The sequence below is a fragment of the Uloborus diversus genome, chromosome 4, assembly GCF_026930045.1.
Source record: "Uloborus diversus isolate 005 chromosome 4, Udiv.v.3.1, whole genome shotgun sequence".
NCBI classification, from domain to species: domain Eukaryota; kingdom Metazoa; phylum Arthropoda; class Arachnida; order Araneae; family Uloboridae; genus Uloborus; species Uloborus diversus.
Window position 1 is genome coordinate 93,661,533 of NC_072734.1, and position 23,421 is coordinate 93,684,953.

Below are 23,421 nucleotides of genomic sequence, written 5' to 3' on the forward strand. Positions count from 1 at the left end.
AACGATGTATTTACCGATCCGCAACTAAACTTTAGAATCTATTATATACCGTTTTTTTTTAAGTTAAAGGAATAAATTGCAGAAATTGATAAGCATCTTCCTAAGCATAAGTTAGACAATATAGCATTATTTTCATATCCAAGGTGATTTAATTTCTGTTAAAGGTTACAGCAAAGAAAATTATAAGCATAATTTCGAATTTGACATTCTATAAAGCGGTTTTTAATCTTATTAAGAACTTGAACTTTAATGAGCTGTTAAGCTCTAATCTGCGTGTCACTTTTTCATCTCTCGATCCAAATAATGTTTTTTAGAGGTATAGAAATTTAAGTCGGGAACACTGTTTGATCTGTGGGCCATTTTGATAGTTGTCCCTTGTTTTGTGTTTAGTTTGGTTTGCCATTTCATTATGAATAGACAACAGGACGGTGCAACACGCCACACAGCGCGTGTCACAATTGATTTATTGAAGGAAACTTTCGGTGAACGAATAATTTCGCTTAATGGACCCGTGAATTGGCCTGCGATTGGCCTCGAGATCATGCGATTTAACTACGCTGGACTATTTTTTGTGGGCTGTGTGAAGTCTCAGGTCTACACCGATAAGCCACAGACGATTGACGCCTTGGACAAGAACATTCGCCACATATCACTCACATACGGCCCCCATTGCTGCAAAAAGTGATAGAAAATCAGACTTCCCTATTGACGTTCTCCAAGTCAACCGTATCATGACGTGGCCATATATCAGAAATCACATTTAAATAAAAATGGCAAAGAATCATCTTTCGAATAAAGACAAATTCATGGTGATTTATAGCATTTAACGGTGTTTTATTTGAACTTAAAGCTCTATACCTCTAAAAAACACCCTTTATTATGCTGCGATCGAGTTCATCATTTTTTCCCAAACTCCTTTTAGTTTTCAGCAAAATGGTTTTAATAAAGATTCTTTCATTACCCACCGTTGGATTTCTGACTTCGCGATTGAAAATTAAAAACCCGTCGTATGCTTTGGAATCAAAGGGCAATTTTTAATTTCCATTCAGGCTGCATCCCGAAAGCCACTGTGTCAAATATGAATGGTTCTTTTTAAATATACATTTTCCAATATTCTGGCGGCAAATATTGCATTCGGATCCGAGACTCTCTTGGGAGCGGACTACCCAGGAGTCGATCCAATTTCTCATTCATTGCTCCAGGTAATTTCGAGACGCTTTATTCAAAAGTCACGGAACAGGACTGTGGGAGACAGGGGTCCCATATTTGGCGACGTTATCATCCCGGGCCAACGATCTGCCGCGTCGATAACGCATGGGCGCAGGCGCACATGTTGGAGTTTGGGATCGTTCCATTTCCCAAACTCCGAGGGGTGAGAGGAGCAGCAAGAGCGGGAGAAGGAGAAAGAGAGAGAGGATCTGGAGGAGAATCTCCGGCAGCAGCCTGGTTAGCAAGACCGCAGTTAGCGTAATGATCGATGCAATTTTAACTGAAAAAGCACATTGTCGTTTTAAGTGGTTGATTCGATGGTTTTGTTGTAAACATGAAGACTTTTAATGGCTTCCTTTTCTTGTACTTTTATGATGCCGTTTATCCATTGATTTTGAGATTTTTGCAATTAAGTATTAATTATAAAGAGTACTGAAGTTGAATGAACCATTCAAAGAATAGTATAGGTAGCACCCATAATTACCTTTTCAGCATAAAATATTTTCTTTTTCTTGAAGCATATTCAAAGGTTTACATTTTAAGCTACCCGTTAGGAAAGAGAAAATAATAAAATTTAAAATAAAATACCAAGCACTTTTCAAAATGCGTTCAAAAAGAAAAATAACTTTTGTGGGGCACAATGGACTGTTTAAGAACTCCTGTAGCTTTCAATAATTCCAAGAAAATGACATTACAAACGAAGAAAGAGCGGCTCAAGTCATTTGAAACCAAGCTCTCCCAGAAAAATAAGCGTGTTTACACACTCAAATTTATAATTAATATTGAGACAGTGATAAAAAATTCTCTACCTGACTTGAACCGCATTTTCTTCGTTTGTGGTATCATTTTCTTATTGTAATTGAAAACTACAGGAATACTAAATTGTCCATTCTGCCCCAGAAAAGTTATTTTTTTCCTTTTGAGTGCATTTTAAAAAGGGCTTAGTATTTTTTTAGGAATTCTGTTTTTTTATTCTTTTTAGTGTAAATGTATTTCATAAATAGTATGATGTTACCATCACGAAACTTTACCTTACTTTTCATATAATTGCTCCGTACTAAAAGAAAATAATCCCTATATACGTTCCTAAAATTTTAAGCAATTGGCACTAAAAATTAATCTTCTCTTTGGGATTTATTTTTGTGCTAATTTAATTAAAACAATTTAAATATTAAAGGTTTCCCAAACTAATTTATCTTTCACAACGTACAAGTTACTCGTGATAAAGATCCTATTTCTCTTTACTTATCCCCGTTATCCATTATTGGCATAGACGAGGAAAAATATTCTACAACAGTAATGACAGAGAATAAATTTCACACTTGCTCCAGAAAAGTCTTGATTCAAAATTTTCATTATGATTACTATTGATATTGCTGTTGTTAAGCTAAGGAATTTTTGTAACAATGATTTTTATATTTAATTTTTAATGGGGAAAGTACATGAAATTAAATGTTTTTCATTCTAACGGAAATATCAATTTTAGTTTTGAATTTAATTTTCTTATCGTTAAGTTGTACCTTAAGATTAAACAAATCATTTGTGAAATCCCGAAGTTTCAAAGTGGTTTAGTAGCTGAGATATAAGAAAAATCAGGTCTCAGAATTTCCGTGATAAACATGCCAAGTATAATAAAAGTACTTAATATAAGTCGAATGTTAAGGACTATTTATTAATGCAGTCAGAAATAAAAATGACAATGATGAGAAAAATAAATGAATGGTGTGTTAAAGAGGCAACTAAGTTGATGATCTGACGTGTTATATTACTTGATTGCAACATAAGAGATAACATAAATTAAAAACCTATACGAAATACTAGTTTCTGTATGTAATGTCCATCCCCCTTTCGAATGCAACAGTTCGTGACATTTATAATACTTCAAAAGTTAATCTAGTTGTATGGAGGGGAATCATGAACTGAATCAAATTCCGTCGATAATAATAATTATAAAAACAGAAAATTTTAACGAGTTATCTATTAAGATAAAAATCAAATGAAACTAATCGGTTTTGGGAATAAGAAATGAAAGGCTTACTAAAAATGTTGGACCACGTGTTGTGAGTTTTGTAAGTAACAGCTATTAAAACTTGCTATATAGAAAACATTTTTGATCCCAAGTGAGCGTTGGAAGTAAATCTAGGAGCAAAGAAATCCCATTTATTTTGAGAGTTTTAGCCCCCATCTTAAGCTTAATAAATAAAAATTCCCCAGGTTTGCAAAAAAAAAAAAAAAAAAAACTATTACTGCTTGAATTTAGTTCAAACCAATGCTTTCGTCTATTTATCTTTAAGAGTTTGTTGGTATTTTAAAATTTACGAGATTGCACACATAATAACAAAGTTTGTTTTCACAAACAAGAATGAAACTAAAACGTTTGATCATAATTAAGTTCAAAGCTGATGCTAAAGTAATGTAGTGCACAGCAACTAATCAATAAAAACATTGCGATAATGTACCTATATGCCACTAACTCTTTTTTTTTAAATTCAAAATGTTTGCAATTAATCTTGGAACTGAATAAACTACGCTATGATTATAGAACCAGTAGCTAACTGTATTGAATGTCCACGAGTCTGAAAATTATTAGTAAAATTCGTATATTATAGGCTGATATTATTTCATTTTGCTAAAGAATTCTCCACAAGATCTGCTACATCACAGTATAACAGGACATAGAATAACTTGAACTTAGCATAACATTGCGTAACTCTATTATGCGTTCTGACATAAGCATTGGTTATGATGCGAAAGAAATCATGATCGTTCGGATCACGAAACTTATTCACATTATGTCATGACTCAACCAGCAAATGTAATGTTCGCGTGATTGTTGGAGGCATAATTCGCGATGATATTGGGCAAACAAAAGCTCATGAAAGGAGTATATGCGGAAAAATCGCACTTAAAAGACGTTAAAAAAATTAATGGACATTTTGAATTTTCCCTTTTTTTTCGTGGAGATCAAAATTTATTAAAAATGATTTGCATGAGTAAAGAAACTTATGCATTACGAAATATATACAGGTAAAATTTAAAAAAAAAATACTCAAAAAATAAACATCCTTTAGAAACTACAAACGTTTACTATAAAATTTTTGAAATATTTACGGAAACTATTTGTACGTTTGATGTGGTGGTGTGAATTGACTACCAAACCACATGACTTGTCACCTTTGTACTTCATTCTTTAGGATTATTTTAAGGACAAAGTATGCGAAGTAAAAACTTGAACATTTGGGAGCTGTAAAAGAGAGATTTGTAGCACAATTGGCAGCATTTTTCAGTACGCATCAACAGTTGCGCTAAATTTAATCATAAGCGAAAGAACATGTTCCAGTGTCCGGCATCTAATAAGGTATAGTTGTAACAAGTTAACATTATTTTGGAATATACTAAAAATATTATTACAAACTAATTAATGTATTCATTAAAAAAATACATTATCCTATTAGAACACTGTTTACACCGAAGTGAGATACATTGTGTACATGGGAATCATTTAATACTAGACAACATCGATATGAGCTATTGTTAATTTCAGCGCAGATAATATAGCTGATTTTGTTTTAAAAACTAATCAAAGAAACTACTCGTCAATTCGACTGTGTCCTCTGTACAATATTTAGTCGCTCATTTCATTAATGGTATTATAGTCATTCTGTTCCTTTCTAGTAAGAGTAATTATTAGTTCATCGCTTTAAGGACATTACCACCCGTCAAGTCGTATGAGTCGACTGTACAATGTATAATCGCTCATTTCAGTAATGGTATGATAGTCATTCTACTCTTTGCTAGTAACAGAATTTAATAATTCATCGACTGATAATACACTACCATGCGTTTCTGATAAATAAACAATTTAATATTTCAAACAATTAAATTATTCCTCTGTCAATATTTGCCTTATAATTGTATTTGCTTAGATAACAAAATATTTAGGCCACTTTATTTTCGTGGGCAGGTAAACGGCAATATCTGCAGACTTGAGTTTTCGAAATATTTGAAGAAACGTGTATTAGATTCAATTCTAACAGGGAAATGTTGGAATTAGACGTTTGTTTCGCCTTTTTTTAAATCAGGAACCAAATAAGTAAGCGGGTTCAATAAAGCTAACTAACACGAGATGACAAAAAAAAAAAAAAAACATTTACTGCATTTTACCTGCTCACAACAGTATATGCTAACCATTAAAAGCGTATTGGACAAAATAACGCTTCCACGTGAGTCTATGACGACTGGTTCTTTATGTAGCTAATTAGGTGGCAATGCACACGTCTGAACACTTATATATACAAGATTAATCTCACATAGTTGAAGATCTTCTAATGAGCTCTGTACTAGGTCATCAGTTCTTTCAGAGGATCAGAGGCAAACGTGAAACGAACACTGTTTCACTCTCTCAAGGAGACGAGGAAGAAAAAAGCAAAGGGAAAGGGCAATCTCTTTGAAGACCAAAAGGCAGAAGTACAAAAGGAGGGAATAAGAAAGAAAAGTGAAGAGCATCTTCATCAGGATGGTCAGTCGGTCATCGGACAATGCTTTCCAGAAAGCAATCTCCTGCAGATAAGGGGGGAGGAATCCTCATTAATCATCGTGGGGCGCCATTCTTCTACAGCCCTTATCTCACCCTAGTAGAAACTGCTGGTGCTTGCTCCTGAAGGAAGAATTCACCAACGAGGGATTAACAGAAGAAGGGTAAAATGCTGGCTTGATTTCAAAATTTCTAAGCAATCTTAAGGTAGATTAATCTCAAAACGGTACATTAAACACGAAGTTGTCGAAGTAAGCAAGTGGATGAGTTTGAAAAAAAAGAGAGTGGCGACTATGCAAACTAATTTCATTCCTGAAGTCAGATATGATGATTAACGAATTCGGCTTCCTCGCAAATTATCTGGACAGTTACCGAGACGACATGCAGCATATCTAAATTGATAATGATTAGATAAATGATTAGGTGAAACGGAATCATGTGATGATAAGCTAGAAAGATTGATAGATTCATAAAGTAGATGGAATAACATGAGAGAAAAAGTTTGCGAAGAATAGAGCATCAAATAAAAGCTTTAGTTTGAGGTGATTTAATCGAATGAATTTGATGATTGATGAGTCTAAATTCATCAAGAAATGGATGGACATTTAAAATGTAATTAATTAAAAAATATCTTATGAAAAATTAACAGAAAAGCTAAATAATATCATAACAAATTAGGTATTCAACGATTGATTAAAAGAGTGTCATCGCTTCTTTAAATGACTTTGAAAAGAATAAAGAATAATGATGTAAAATTAAAAGAGTACTAGATAAGACATTTGTCAAATGCTTTAAGAAATGAAAAGAATAAAGATCGTAATTTATAATCTAAATTCAACACACGATACTTACTGAAGCACATAATAAATAAGGATGCATCGTTTGTAATGCTGATTGAGTATGTCGGAGAATACAAGCAAGATGTTTTCAAGTGATCAAATCAATCAAATGAGAGAAACTTGAGCTTTTCATGAAGAATATAGATACTTCTAATATTTAGATAATTCTTAACATGCGAGAAATACTGATTCCGTACCGTAAGTACTGTATGGAATGAAAAAAAAATCTACTGCTAGCTCTGTTAGGCAAACTCGTCACAAATCAGTCTAGCAAATCTTATTTAGAAATGTGAAACCTTTGATAGCTTTTTTCACGAAAGCCAAGTCGTATAATTTACAAACATAGTTTAAAAAGGTGGAACACTGATTGGATGTGGGCCCTGAAGTCATTTCTGTGTTGATTTTTTTGTGATACTGATTAGGAATGTAAAGAAAAAAGGAAAGTAAGAAAAGAGAGATCTACATTAGATAATATTTAAGTAGGCCGGTATGTAGAGATATTTAAAAGATATTTTAACAAAGATTAGCTTTCAAAATTTTGCACATTTTCAGGTAGATAGAACATGTTAGAAATGAAGAGTAAAGTTGGGAATACGTTAAAATGATAGCTGGGAAATTTTTCGTTATAAATTAACCAAAATGTGTGACTTACAGTCACGATTTCATATCTCATTACATATAGTCACTATATTGCCGTAAGCAGATAAACGACAATATCAGCAGAAATGTATTTTCAAGATATTGAAATTGAAATGCGTGTTGGACTCAACACCCATTACGAAAAATGTTGGAGTTAGACGTTTTTGTCGCTCTTTTTTCAGCGTCAGCGAATTAAGCAAGTTTGTACAATAAAGCTTAAGAAAAATCGGCGACAAAATGCGAAAAAAAAAAAAAAAAAAAAAAAACAGTTAGTCCTTTACCTGCCTACGGTAGTTTAGTGTTGTTTTCTCCATTCTCTGCTACATTCCATTTCATCCTTAGAAAGTTAGTTTTTCTAAGATTTGATCACTATTACGGTCTTCACTTTTTACGTTACCCATTACGTCTCCGCTAAAAGCAATATCGCAAACCACTCGTATACTACGGAGGATCTCTTAAGAACGAGGTCAACCAAAAAGAAAAAATACCCATAAAACAGATTTCCTAAAAAAAAATTTCGGTACCCTCTGCTCCACGATCGCTTTCACCTCTGGTTGCGATTACTCAGATTTGTGTCTTCAAGTCTCATCGTTTTTATACAGCTCTTACAATATGATCATTAGGGTGGTTTATAAATACATGTAAAAAAATGTTTCTCCGAGATCACAGGACACCCCTTAATATTTTTAGACTTGTAGATAGTAATATACTGGAAGAATTTTAGCTTCCTATTTCAACTAAAAGACGGTGCTCAACCCCCTCTCCCAAACTTCATTAGTATGGGGAGGGGGGTTAAAAAAGTGCATTAAACTGAAAAAAAAAACAATGCTACATATTATTATATACACTAGTAATATGCATATACATTGCAATAAAATAATTATTTACAAAAAAACAGCTGGGGAAATTAAATGTTTTAAATTTGTGGCTTTTTCTATACTACGGCTAATGTTAAATTAAGATGTCATCATTGAGCACCCTCTTAAAATTTGAGTAAGAAGCTAAAACTTTTACAGCATAATACTATTAGCAAGTCTAAAAAAAAAAAAAACAATTATTAAATAATAATAATAATAAAAAAAAACAGCGTAAAAACCAAACAAACAAAAAAGAAAAAAATATAGGCCCAGTACTTTAGAACGTTATTAAGTACTAGTGAATAACTACACCATTGAAATAGTTTTATAATCGATACACACATATAGCAAATCATAAGTTTAAAAGCAGAATAGAGGGATCAACAGTCGGGGACCATTGAAATTTTACGGGGTTCCTTGACTGGTCAAAAAGGACTGGGCCCCGACTGTTGATCCTTCTATTCTGCTTTTGAATTTATGATTTGTCCTATGTGTGTATCGATAATAAAACTATTTCAACGGTGTAGTTAATCAGTAGTACTTAATAACATTCTAAACTCTACTGGGCTTATATATTTTTCTTTTTAGTTTGTTTGGTTTCTACTCATTCAGGCTTTTTGTTTTTATTTAATAATTATTTTTCATTTTAAACTTTTCAGTTAGTTTTCATTGACCTGGTTATGATTATTACTAGCGGTACCCGCACGGCTTTGCCCGTAGTAGAAAATTAAAAGGTCACTTGGTTCGCCTATTTACAAATAATGGATGATGAATTTCTCACCAATATGGCTATGTTCATTTGCTCGCCCACGTTATGATAATTTACTCCATGTTATGATAATTTGCTCGGTAAAATGTTCTTAAAATTAGAATAGAAAAAAGAACAAAATCAAATTTTTCAAAAAATCGCTTTGAGGTGCACAGCCCCATAGACATAGTACAAACTAATTTTGTGCCAAATTTCATGAAAATCGGCCGAACGGTCTAGGCGCTGTGCGCATCACAGACATTCAGACATCCAGACAGAGATCCAGACTTGCAGCTTTATTATTAGTAAAGAAGGAGATAGACGGTAAATTTCGCAATCTTGTCATTTTATCGAGAGAGTTTACGTCGTGAGGATGATTAAGTAACTTGCGGTGGTCTAAACTATTGATTATTTGTCCCTCTAGGGACCTAACTCGGCTTAAAGCTACATATTCTCGACCTTTAGCAAAAATGCGCAACCTTAAGTCAACCACAGCTATATAAACAGCCTGTATAACTAATGATGGCGCGAGCTCGGTAACGTCCCGTCACACAAGTCTTTCTCGCCAAACTAAAAAAAGTCCGTCAAAAAATTACACGTCGCGAAACTCAGTTCCCTGAATCACGACAAAAACAAATGCAACATGTTAGAGATGAAAATCGAATTAGTAGACTTAGTGAACAAAAAATTCAGGCAGTGAAAACGCTGCCTGCATTTATTGCAGACTGTGTCGCACGCAGGCAGCGTGCAACACGATCCCGAACTGACAATATGGTGACTGGTTGTTGTTGTGGTGAATTTTGATTACTGTCATGTGCTTAGTGACACTCCCAAGGTAAAGACAAATCGATTGACTTAAGAATTATCAAAATCGGCCAAGGCGTTTAGCCTCTAGAACGCCACATAGGAACAAACATACACAAACTCATAAACACCTCCTTTGCGTCGTGCACGCACAGTCGGATAAAAAATAGGGGGTGTCCTGGACTCCAGCTGAGAAAAGTTTTTTGAACCACGCTAATGATTATGTTATGTTATTCTGAGAATGTACTTACGTACGGACTTGGTTACAGTGACATCGTTTGGAGTAACAACTCTGTAATACCGAGAAAAAATTCAAGTCCCTTTTCATTCACCCACGAGCAATAATGACGATGACGAGTCTATACCGTCACTTCACTATAGCTTAAATATCTTAATAAATATTCTGGGCCGTTGGATGACGTTCTAACAGAGTTTCATGTATTTAGTGTTATTAACTAACACAAATATTATGCAAAAAAGAGCTTGTGTAATAGTATAACTAAGCGGGTGGAGTGATTGCAAAATTCCTTTACGTATGTAGTGACATTTGCCCATAATTTTTAAAATGAATGAAATTTAGTAAAAGGCTGCAGTTAAATTTGGACAAATTATAAATTAATTCGCACCTCTGGTTTTTAGATGGAAGTGGATGATTTTACTTGCCGGCCTGGTAGCATCAGTCTACGACACAGATTGAAATTAAAAAGAAAAGTCGGAGATAAATCGACGTTAGATTAATGAAAATCAAAATCAACAAAGGGAAAATCTTAAAAAAAAGAAAGATGTTAATATAAGTGTATGCAACCCGCAAATTAAATCCCCGAAAATGTGGTAAAGGCTGCATGAGTAGAAATTTAAGATTTGTAAATTTTAGTTTTAGGTTTTTTCCCCCTCTGTTTCTGCTATCGTATTAGCCGGTAAGGGTTAAAAATTCTTTCTCAAAAGTTTAATAATAGTAATAATTGTAGTTATTTCTAATGGTTTAATCGTGGATGTTAGGCTAATTTTTCGTTCTTTGACTATTATGATCATGAAATCAATTCTCTTATTTAACGAGATATCCTCCCCCCTACTGGACTTATAATTGCACCTTTACTGGTACTTGGCAATTTTCTGCGTTAAATGTGGTCGCAAAAATACTATAAATTAAAAAAAAAATCATAACTTTTTTACAAGTATAATGTTACTCAGAAACCGAGTTTGTTTCAATTTTTTCAGAATTCTTAGTCAAAAAATGTAACAAGAATTATGCCGCGAGATGTAACAATAAATATGGCCCCTATTTTACAGGACAAAGACCTTTCTGAGTAAAATATTTACAGAGCTAAAGCGGAAGGTAACTAATTATGTCCTTAGGGAACATGGTTAGTTGAGAAAGTTTCATAGACCCTGAACTTTGAGTTAGTACGCTTTGAAAACTAAAATATTTATTTTTTGTTTGACTTTGGTACATTTTTATGAATGCAAGTTATTGGAGGAGAGAACCGTACAGGAATTAAATGTTCTTTTTCAAATAAAATCATTTAAGCACAGTTGAACTCAGAACCGTAAGCTAATTATTTTCTTTTGTCAATGCAAAATTACGTAACATTTCAAACGTTGTAAGCAAATAAGTAGATACGTTTAGGAGCACAACTTAAAAATCCCACATTTGATACTTCAAATAATTTCATTTCAAGAAAATTGATTGAAAGTTATAAGAAGAGAGAACTGTACAAAAAAATAAATGTTATTTTTTCAAATATAATCATTTAAACGCATAGTGTAACTTAGAACCACAAGCTAATTATTTTCTTTTGCAAATGTAAATAAAAATACGTAATAATTCAAACGTTGTAAACAAATAAGTAGATACATTTCAGAGCATAACTTGAAAGTCCCATATTTGACATTTCAATCAATTTTATTCCAAGAAAAATAAAAGATCAACTAATTTTTCATTTCTCAATATTAACTTTTTCCCTACAGAACATGATTTAATTTGACATTTCGTTTAATTTAAAACTATTCTCCAAAATTTTCCTGACGGTCATTTGCGTCTCAATTAGAAATTAATTAATCATCCAACCCATTTTAAACGCTTGAGAACTGCATATTTTATCACTGTCTGAAACTAGGACATAGGTCGTACAAAATCACATGTGATATTTCTTCCACTATTTAACATTTTGAGAAATTTTTTATCACTCTAGCAAGAATACGTGTTGATATAGGTAGAATCTAAAGCTTTTTTTCAGTCACTTCGCTTTAGTAATTACAATGACGAATGAACTTTATTCAAATTTGACATTCTTAATTGATGGAAGATTTATCCTACAGCAGTGTTAATTAAAACGCCAAGAAAAGATTGGTTATACTTTGACCTGTTATATTTATTTCTTGATTAGTCTAAAGTCATAAAACATAACGAACAGTTTTATATTTACCATATCGACATTGTGTTTTTAATTAGAAACGTTATAGTTAATGTTGAAAAAACTTTTTGAAGAGTCTCTAATTATAAAGGTTATATCGTCATGTTCAGTGTAACACATGCATTTTCCGTTATTTCTATATAAAATCTTCATGATTAGGTAGACGCACTGAAATTTCTTAATTTATATTGTAAAATTAATACTTAAAAAAAAGTTGAAAGCAACGCAAATTTCCTTTTCTAAATGTTAATCATTTTATCATTCGTGTCTATAGATAATACTATGTCCCTTATGTTAACACTTATATTAACAATGGAGCAAAATTGGGAAAGTGTACAATATCTGACATTAATAGATTCATTTAGTTACATAATCTAGTTGCTGGTTCCTTCCTTAATAAAATGTATGAGCTCCATCATTAGCACTTAAAATTGAAAATAACACAAGTTTCTCAGACGGAAGGTTTTGTTGACCTAAAGTATTCATCGAGTGTTTTGGAAAAAAACTTCTCGATTAGTCTAAAGAATGAACGTTTTCCGATGAAAATACTATATTGCGTACTATTAATAATAAAAGTTATAGTCATTATTAATAAAAATTCATTACAAGGATAGGAAGTTCATAGACTCGTGTTCAATATTCCAAAATGCACTTTCCACCATTTCAACACTAAATGTTCTTGGCAAAAATACAACTTTATAATTTTCTAACTTCAAATGTTGGATGATCACCAATTGAAAATACATATTTCATCAAAACCAATTAACATTAAGTAAAAAGGGTAAACTTGTATAGCAGTATAAATAAAATCATTAAAAAAAATCTGCAAACCTGTTTCGAAGCTTTCAAAAAAAAAAAAAAATCCCTCTTCATTAGTGCATGAAAAACGAGCTGATGTGTGCATCACATGACTTCCTTTTACACCAATTTAATGCTATTTCCCTATTATTGCAATTTTAATGGGATTCTCTCTCTAACTCTTTAAATATCACTAGCAATGGCCACATTGAAAGCAGATTTAAAAAAAAAAAATCGCCAAATTTTTCGCCAAGTTGGCGACAAAACTTGGCAACCAAAAGACTGGCGATATATCGCCAAGTGACCGCCAAATTATAACACCACTTGAGTTTGCATCGAAATTAACAATGATTTCCCCCCAAAAAGGTGCAAAAGACCCCTTTAGAAACACCCGAATGCAACCAAAATAGGAGGTGCACAACTAGACCCCACTACGAGTCTATGTACCAAATTTCAACTTTCTAGGACATACCATTTTTGAGTTATGCGAGATACATACGCACATACGCACATACGCACATACACACATACGCACATACACACATACGCACATACATACAGACGTCACGAGAAAAGTCGTTGTAATTACCTCGGTGATGGTCAAAATGGATATTTCGCGTGTCTATACATTCTTAGGCACTTTTCCGCATGTGGTCGAATCGAAAAAAAAACTCAACATTCATTTGGGGGTGAGCAAAATGGAAATTAAGGGCGATTTTTGAGTGAAAATTTTTTCGCGAATACAATACTTCCTTTTTTGTAAAAGGAAGTAAAAAGAATGGTTTACGAACTCCGAACTAAAGGTCAAGTGAACTAATCGCAGATTCATAAATAAAATTTTAAAACTGTATGAGTTAAATATTTTGTCTTCACGTGAAACTTGGACAAAATTACTAACTAAAAGGCAAAGAAATCCTGGATTACAGAAAATGTTTTGCTCAAATAAGTAAATTTAAAGCCAAAACATGAATCAGTGTTGCCATTAGCGATTCTTAGTTGCTTTGTTTCTCCAATTATGAATCAGAAATTAAAATTCTTATGAATTAAATTCTAAATTTCGAGTTTTCTCAAAATAAATCTATTTTCGCTAAAAAATTAAGAAAACTTTAATCTCGTTATAAAATGTTGTAATTTTTAAAACATTTTTTGAAATGAAAAAATATGACTTAAAACAAATAATTTAGTAAATTGTTATTTTTATACAAACCTCATATCAGCGAACATTAAAACAAAAGATCAAAAATGTTCATCCAAAACTTCGGCTGAGATACCAGGGTTGTTGAACTTGTGCAACAGTTCTAAAGCTCATATTTAAAGTCTAAACACCCGGCTAGACGAAGATCTGGTGTTTGATAATATACTTAAAAAAAAAATTCTGTCTTGTATTTTTATTGGGAAATGTCGACCATTTGTATTTTCCCCCCATTAGCAAATCTATCATTCACACAGTTTAAACCACTCCTTGAAACATTAAACTAAAGTAGATTCAGTTGACGCCGGTTAACTGAATCAGTGGTTAATTGAATCAACCGCTTTATTTAATCAAATTGTCAAAAACAGAACAAAATACAGCTTTTCTGAATTCGCCGCTTTATTGAATCAGCTGCTTTGTCGAATCAAAACTGATTAGCAGAAACGTGATTCAACTAAGACATGACCACAGTATTTTGCCATGGGAGGTTTTAAACATCTCTGAAGAATGTTCGATCTCTCGTCGTTCTGTACGACAACTGAACAATTGCCAGACGAAACACTGACACAAGCCTGTTAACATAAGAATAGGCATATGGATGCAAAATTAGCGTTGATTCTGCAATATTGATGAATAAAGGTTTTGAGGTCAAAGAAGCAAAAACCAAAACTTCAAAACCCTTTAAACTTCAATTTGTAGAGGACGATATTTCAAGAATCAAAAATGCCAAAACTTGTATTTAAGAGCCTCAAACCATTCTGGATAGATGTCAAATCAATCAATAAAACATTTTTCATTAAACGAATAATTAAAAACAAACATTAAAATGGGAACAGGGCGTATGTATAGAAACAAGCAGTTTTTTAAATTTTTATTTTGAGTTTTATTTTATTTGTCCTTTGAAATAATTTTTAGGAAGGTTAAATAACAATATCAAGATACAAGATTTCTTACTTTTTGTTGTTTTCCAGCTAAAAAATGCATGTCTTTTAAAATACCTGAAATTTAGAATTTTCGTTTTTGATTCACCTTTTGCTTTCTTGTTCTTTATTTTGAAAAATAGAGCAACTAAGAACCACTTACGAAAATTTTGATTCATATATATTATGAATGAATGTAAAGTTTGATTCATATAGCTTTAAATGGACTTATCGTAGCAAACTTTTACTGTAATCAGATGATTTTTTACTTTTGAGTTTATGATTTTGTCTGGATTTCACGTAATGGTAAAGTATTCAAGATGTAAGTACAGTTTTCAAATTAAATAATTGTATAATATAGTTGAAAAGCTATATTGACTTTAGGACTATTTTTTCTGCATGCAAGCGACTCATTATTATGAGATCAATATGCGAGGCCTTTGAAAATATCAGTAAGTAAAGAGTATTGGAGAAAAAAACAACAATGTTTTCGTTTAAACAAATAATATTAAAAAATATTACATCAATGCAAATAATAAAGAATACAAAATAAATAAATTATAAAACAATGTTTTCCCAACCCCAAGAGTTAAAATCCTTGGAGTAGGGAGAAGAAGAAAAGGGAGGTGGCAGCAACAAGCATATTGTATCAAAGAAAATTTGAGGAAAAAAAATGTTTTGTTTTTCATTTTGTTCATTATAGTAGTTAAAAATCATTAATAGTAGTAGTTTCACCGTACAATTTGATGTATCGATTTCTGCTCCACCAAGTTAAAAATCTAACATTCTCAGTGCCTCAGTGCATCCACTCCTCCAAATGAATTTCACTCCTCTAAAAATGACAAAGAGTATTTTCTCGCTTTGAAAATAGAAACTCTAGAAATATTTCTGGTTACATCTCTTTGTAGGCAAAACTTTGTAGCAAATTCCTGCAACGCAATATGATGCATCAATTTCCGCACCACCAAATTAAAAATCGTACATTCTCAATGCTTCTACATACTCCTCCAAAATGAATTTAAGTTCTCTAGAAATGACAAAGCCTACTTTCACGCCTTGAAAAAAAAATCTCTAGAAATATTTATGGTTGCATCTCTTTGTAGGATTATGCAACATCTAATTCCTTCAACGCAATTTGATGCATCGATACCCGCTCCACCAAGTTTAAAGTCCAAAATTATCAATGCCTCACTACATTCACACTCCTGCAAAATGAATTTCACTCCTCTTAGAATGACTAGGAGGATTTTTACACCTTGAAAGCACTAGAAATATTTCTGATTACATTTCTTTATAGGCTACGCCATCATTTAATTCTTATAATGCAATTTGATGCATCGGTTTTCGTACCACCAAGTAAAAAATCCCACATTCTCAATGCCTCACTGTATCCACTCTCGTCCGCAATGAATTTCATTCCACTAAACATGACAAGGATTATTTTCACACCTTGAAAAAAAAAACTTAGAAATATTTCTGGTTACATATCTTTGTCGGCTGCACCAATCAAATTCCAGCAATGCAATTTGATGCATCGATTTCCGCTCCACCAAGTTAAAAATCCTACATACTCAATACCTCGCTGGATCCACACTCCACCAAAATGAATTTCACTCCTATAAAAATGACAAAGGGTATTTTCACGTCTTAAAAAAAAAAAAAAACTTGAATTCTGAAATTTTGAATTCAAAATATGTTTTTCCCTAGAATGTTTTTGTTCCTAGAAACGGCTCCTGTCTCCCCAAGCCTGTCCCTCCTCCTGGGCGGTTAAGTGTGTATAATGTGTGTGTGGGTGTGTAGACGTACGTGCGCGCATGTGTAGGCTTGTGTGTGTGCGTAGACCTGTGTGTAAGCACGTAGGCGTGTGTGTATGTGTGTAAAGGCTTGTGTATGAGCGTGTATGTGTGTGTTTGTATGAGCGTGCGTGTGTGTGTTTGTATGAGCGTGCGTGTGTGTGTTTGTATGAGCGTGCGTGTGTGTATTTGTATGAGCGTGCGTGTGTGTGTTTGTATGAGCGTGCGTGTGTGTGTTTGTATGAGCGTGCGTGTGTGTGTTTGTATGAGCGTGCGTGTGTGTGTGTTTGTATGAGCGTGCGTGTGTGTGTTTGTATGAGCGTGCGTGTGTGTGTTTGTATGAGCGTGCGTGTGTGTGTTTGTATGAGCGTGCGTGTGTGTGTTTGTATGAGCGTGCGTGTGTGTAGGACGTGGACGCCACCAAACAGGAGAAACTGATTCCAGGAGGCAGTGTTCGGAGCCGCGCCTGCAGAGGACGGTGGGCGGTGGTGCTGCAGAGTCCCATGGTCCAAGCTGAAAAAGGCACGGACATCAAAAACGGTGAAATGAGAAAAATAAGCAACTGTGACTGCTCAAAAAAAAAAAAAAAAAAAAAAAAAAACTCTTGAAATATTTCTGGTTATATCTCTTTATAGACTACTACCAACCTTCAAATTCCTACAATGCAATTTGATGCATCGATTTTCGCTCCACCAAGTAAAAAATCTTTATTCACAATACCTCACTGCATCCACACTTCTCCGAAATGAATTTCACTACACTATAAATGACAAGGAGAATTTTCACGCCTTGACAAAAAAGAAAAACAAAAAAACTCTAGAAATACTTCTGGTTGCACCTCTTCGTAGAATATGTTAGCATCAAATTCCTGCAATATAAATTTGATGCCTCGGTTTCCACTCCAACAACTAAAGATCTTACATTCTCAATACCCCACTGCATCCACCTTACTACAAAATCATTTCCACTCCACTAAAAATTCTAAGGAGTATTTTCACACCTTGTAAAAAAAAAAAAAAGCTAGAAATATTTTTGGTTACATCTCTTTGTCGGCTGCACCAACATCAAGTTCCTGCAATGCAATTTGACGCATCGATTTCCGCTCCACCAAGTTAAAAATCCTACATTCTCAATGCCTCACTGCATCCACAGTGTGTCAATCGTATAGCCCCCCCCCCCTTCTTCCTTCTCGGAATCGTACGATGACCGCTGTGGTTTGCCGACGGCCGCCTTTAAAAACCAGGAAAAAGACGATGCCGGGGATCGATCCGACAGAACGGACGGATGGAGTGTGACCTTGAGAGGGGTGAGATGCCTTCTGCTCCCCGCAACACTTCTGGGCATTCGGAATTTCGATTTTTTAAGAAACTCCTTCACTTAACCCCTATTGCGGAAGCCGCTGTACCATTTCAATCTATCAAAAGAGGAATCGCTATGAGAAAGATATTGCGTGCCTCTAAATAGACAGGGAAATCCTGTTACAACGAATACCTATACAACAAAATATCCTTTTAAGTTAATCTAGCCTGAATTTCCTTACAACAAAATTCCTGTTGAGATGAACAAAATTTGCCGTCCCTTGAAGTTTGTTGTAACAGGATTTCACTGTATAAGCTCAAGCTTGTTAATAGCGAATTTGTATACAGCGAATTTATGGCTATATCTTAATAGTTTCAGTTCCCCTTGCTTTTAAGGGAAAAATTCATGACAAACGCTTTATTTATAGAGGAGCGGAAGTTGGTATAACTAAGATTATAATGCACTCCAGCTTTGAAAAAAAAAAAAAAGAATAAAATTCAGAGAAACGAAAACAAAAAGTTAAGTAAGTAAGCAGTACGTTACCATCCTTTAGACAGGGCTGAGGCGAAACTACAAGTAAAATCTGAACAGCCCAGTTATCACATTTAGACACTAGACGCTATCTACTTGACCAGCAGTACATACCAGTAGTACAGTTATCTACTGGTGAATAGCTACCAGTTTGTTGGCACTCTCAGCTTCAAAGAGATAATAGCTGCCTCCAGCTCGATTATTGACAATTCCAGACGGATGAGTCTATAACAAAACAAAACTGCAGTCTCTGGATGTCATAACAGGCTGTCGGTATATTACACGTAGTTCTGCCTTATCCCGCGTTAAGGATGCTTTACCCAAGCTTTGCCTTCAATTAACTAGTTGAACCGAACTATTGCTTTGGACTTTGGTTGGTGTGCTAAATTTGTTTTAGCTACCAGTTTTTTGGCCCTCTCAGCTTAAATGAGATGAAATTTGCCTTCAGCACGGTAGTTGACCATTCCAGATTTATGAATCCATAACAAGAACAGAACTGCAGGCATCTAGATGTAATAACCGACATGTAGTTCTTTTACGATACATTGCATGTAGTTTTGCCTCAGCTCTGGCTTAAGGGTGTAACTTACTGCTTAAAACGGTAGCTATTCTTGAAATACTCAGCGCATGCACTTGGCTCATATTAAAACATTGAATCCTGTGTACTACAGTTGGGACAAACCTATATATAACGGTTACACAGATTCTAATCTCAGCATTACGATGCTACCAGGTTAGGTTTGCCGTAACTGTAAATTGATTCTTGAAAGAAAAAAAAAACTCGTTTTTAAGTCTTAAGATTATTTTTAATGCGGACAGTTCCATGAATTAAAATATTACTGCAAAGAACATATATGGAATAAATATGCTCTTTTGGAAGATTCATTCTAAAATAAGAACTCTCAGCGTACTAGAATCTCCTGACGCAATGCCACTGATTGAAAGTCCATCTATGCGCTGCTCCTTAAAAGTTATTCAAAGCTGCAACATCCTTGGAAAATTTTTCGTCTCAACGTCGCAATTTCCAAAAGAAAAAAAGAAAAACTCATTATATTAATAAAAAAACTATTTAGGCTATGTATGCATGTATATGCTTCTATGCGTTGTTTTTTTTATAAGTGCTAATATGTTCGAGAGTTAAATTTCATTTGTTTTCAATGGGTAGCACATACTTTGAAGAAAAAAGAATGAAATTCAATGACAGAACATTAAAAAAAAAAAGGGAGCAATGTCAAAAAAGAACATATTTGGAAAGTATTTTTGGGAATGGTCTTTAAAATTCTATTTAAAGTGATCTGTTATTGTTATTAAAGTTGCTTTTAAAAATGCTTGTAGTTGAATTTCGAAAAAAACAGGCGATGCTATTTTTCACTAAGTAAAATAAAAATAATTAAAAGTCAATCATTAAAAGGTTTAAAAAAAAGGGAAAAAAAGAAAGCGGGTTTGAGCAAACGAAACAAAACAAATAAAGTAAAATATTTCCCAAGAACATCATAGGAATTCAAACAGCTCAGAATCTGCACTTCTATTTCTGAAGAACACGTAAAAAGTTGCACTACCATTTTAAAAACAATTATTCACAACAGTATCATAGCGTACAGTTTCTTTAAAAAACCACAGCAAGGTCTTAATTTTATGAGAAACAGTCCAGTTTTTTTTACAACTGGAGATTTTCAATTGGGAAACAATTGGTGAATTCCAAGTCCAACTATTTGCCCCCGTTCGGAATGGCAATTCTCCTCACTGAGTACAACTATTAATAGACAACATTTTTTTCTCCATCGGAATGACTTCATTAGTCTAGAAGCTCACTTGCTCTGAAGAAAAAGGTTGGTACAGATTTCACGCATTTGAACCTGATTAGAATGTGTAATGCTTTAAAAATGGAAATTTAATTCTTTTATTGCATAGAAAATGAAACTTCCTTTAATGAGGTAACAGCAGTTGGCGATCACTGTTTACCAAAAGAAAATGATAATGATGCAGGTATTGGACTATTTGAGCCTCAGTTTTATTGAAACATTTCCATTAAGTGGGTCTCATCGTTAGTTTGTAACATGATAGGAGCTTCAATTATATTCGGTTGATACAAGAGTAAAGGACAAGCAATTGCATTTTAAATGTGAAACAAGTCAGACAAAGGTATTTAATTACAATTTAAATCTTTCTAAGGGGCATTAGATTTTGAATTAAAAATATCTCGGTTCATTGGCGACCAAAGGCAATAGTTCTGAATATACATATCTCTCATGGGGGATTTAGGGCTGGAACGCGGTTCCGGTACTGCTTTTCAATAAAAAAAACCTTCTTTCGCGTAAATTTTTTCAAGACTTAGGATTCAATTTTTTCGCATATATATATATATATATATATATATATATATATATATATATATATATATATATATATATATATATATACATACATACAGTAAAACCCCTCTAATGCGGAAACTAACGGGGCAAATTTTTCTGTTCGCATTTGAGGGGTGTCCGTTAGCAGGGGTTTTACTGTATATATATATATATATATATATATATATATATATATATATATATATATATATATATATATATAGGGGCGGACTGGCTCACTCTGGCCCAGTCGGTAAAACAATATTTTGGCCCACCTCTGCAAATTTAAAGAAGTTAAATTAAACAATGCCGGATCTCTATTTTTCCGAGTCGAGCAAGACATTAAACTACCGCTAGTTTCTATTTTCCTTTAAGTGTTTAAATCAAGTTTTAAAGTTCTAAAAAAAAATTGTGAAACGAAAAATAAAGCTAACACTGACACATTTTTTATGGGCCTTGAAAGAAGGATACTAATGGTTATGAGTCTGAAAAGGCACATCATTAGGCTTCTGTTCTGACAACGTAGGAAGAACACGAGGAAGGGGAGGGATCAGGTAAATCTCCCCGGAAATTTTTTGAAATTGGTTAATCTATATAGGCCCAAGGAGAAATAAATAGCGAGAAGGGTTCTAGAGTTCCCCTCCAAGCGATTTCAAAGTTGATGTCAAAAACCACAATTTTACAATTTTTAGTTACGTTAGAGGTACGAAAGAAAGGAGTTCCCTCACGATTTTGTTTTTTTAAACCTTTTTTATTCTTTCCGAAATTGAAGTCTATGTTATTCTATCTTTGTTTACAATAGAATGACGGGGGCTCTTCCCAGAATTTCTACGAAATGGTAAGTTTTAGAAAAGCAATTTTAGTTTACCTTTTGTACAATGAATGGAGCAGGAAAGCAGCAGGAGTTCTCCAGGAAAACGTTTTGACTTTGGAATATTAAAAATCTTTGGTTACGTTTCAGAAAGTAGGAGGCTCAGTGATCTCATTTGGAAGCATTTAAAGACTGAAGTATTTTTGTCTCAATTTTAAACTACATTTAGTCACTATAGGGAATTCGACGACTCTCCTTTGGAATTTTTCGATATAGAAATTTTAAAAACATAATCTTATAATATGTTTGGAAACATTAAAAAAGAAAGGAAACAGTTTTCTCGAGTGTTTCCCCTAAGATTTTTCGAAAGTCGCCGTGCCCTTCCGCCTTTAAGATAACCTTTGTCCCTTAACTTAATCAACCCTCCTTGTCGCTTAAAAGTTTCAACAAAACTTTATAAAAGCGAAACCTTTTTCAAAAGGCAAAGATTCATACAAGTCTGTCCTTGAAATGTCACTCCCTCGTTTCAATCACTTATCCACAAGAATCTGATTCAAATATCTCTGAATGTTTTTTGCACTACCTTTAAAACTGAACATCGAGAATTCAATTGTGAACTAAAATGTATTAAGTTCAATAAAAAAAAATCCTTTAAGTGGCCCACTCGGCGGTTGACCCAGTCGGGCCAGTCCGCCCCTGTGTATATATATATATATATATATATATATATATATATATATATATATATATATATATATATATATATACAGGTGCTTCAAAAAAACTTTCTCTTAGTTCCTTTTTTCTCATCCTGCAATTTTTTTAAATAATATGTTTGCAAAACTTTAGTTCGGTTTAATAATGTTTAGAGGTAGCGCAACATAATCGAATTCCGTTAAAAATTAGCAATGTGGACAGATGAAGACCAGCTTATTATGCCATTACACGAAATAATTCTATATTCCTACGGGTAGAACTTCAAATCTTTAACGACTGTATAAGGCAAACAAACTCTGATCAGTTAAAAAAATGATTGTCCTGGTTTTCATAAAGCTAATATGAGTGATAGAAAAACCATTTTAATAGTAGCTGATACAGTAAAAATATGAGTCTAAATGTCGAAGATTTACACTCGGTCATTCGTCCATAAGACTGCAAAGGCAAACTATCCGCTTCGAACTGGCCATTACTGTTCAAAAAATCTTTCAAGCTATGGCTTACGATTCCCTGATACAGAGTGGAAAGCAACCATGCAAATTATTTTAGAAAATATTTCAAATAGTACTGCACTTCAAATAGTACTTACATTCAAATAGTAATATACTAACGTCCTCAGAAAGTATTTCTAGTTCAAATTTTTGAATAAGCATCAAATTAACTTACTGCAGTTTATCAATTTGTCACGGCAAGCCTAAAAAAAATTCAACATTCTTTAGGGTGTTAGTTAACATGACCAACAGCGGGTTAATAAGCAAATGAATAAACGAGTATGTTGACGTAATAAGCAACTAAATGCAACTTTTAAGAAATATTTTTAAAGAAGATCACAAAATGTTTCATGTCTTGAACTGCATTAGATAATAAACGTTAATCTAATTTCCAGTTAATACAAGCATAAGTAATACATACAAGCTGTGAAATGCACCTTTTAAATATTTCAAGAGGAATGTCCTTCATTT

At 33.4% G+C, this 23,421-nt stretch overlaps 1 protein-coding gene across 2 annotated transcripts in view; it reads right to left on the reverse strand.

Moving 5' to 3' along the window:
- LOC129219644 (potassium voltage-gated channel protein Shaker-like) overlaps window positions 1-23,421 on the reverse strand; it is a 130,624-nt gene that overhangs the window by 29,175 nt on the left and 78,028 nt on the right. The window contains exon 3 of one of the 2 annotated variants that reach the window (XM_054853914.1): window positions 5,901-5,935. The exons of the other annotated variant lie outside the window; for it this stretch is intronic. The gene's annotated coding sequence lies outside the window, so the exon portion shown is untranslated. Of the gene's footprint in view, window positions 1-5,900; window positions 5,936-23,421 lie in introns of those variants that run through there. 2 annotated transcript variants of the gene reach the window in all.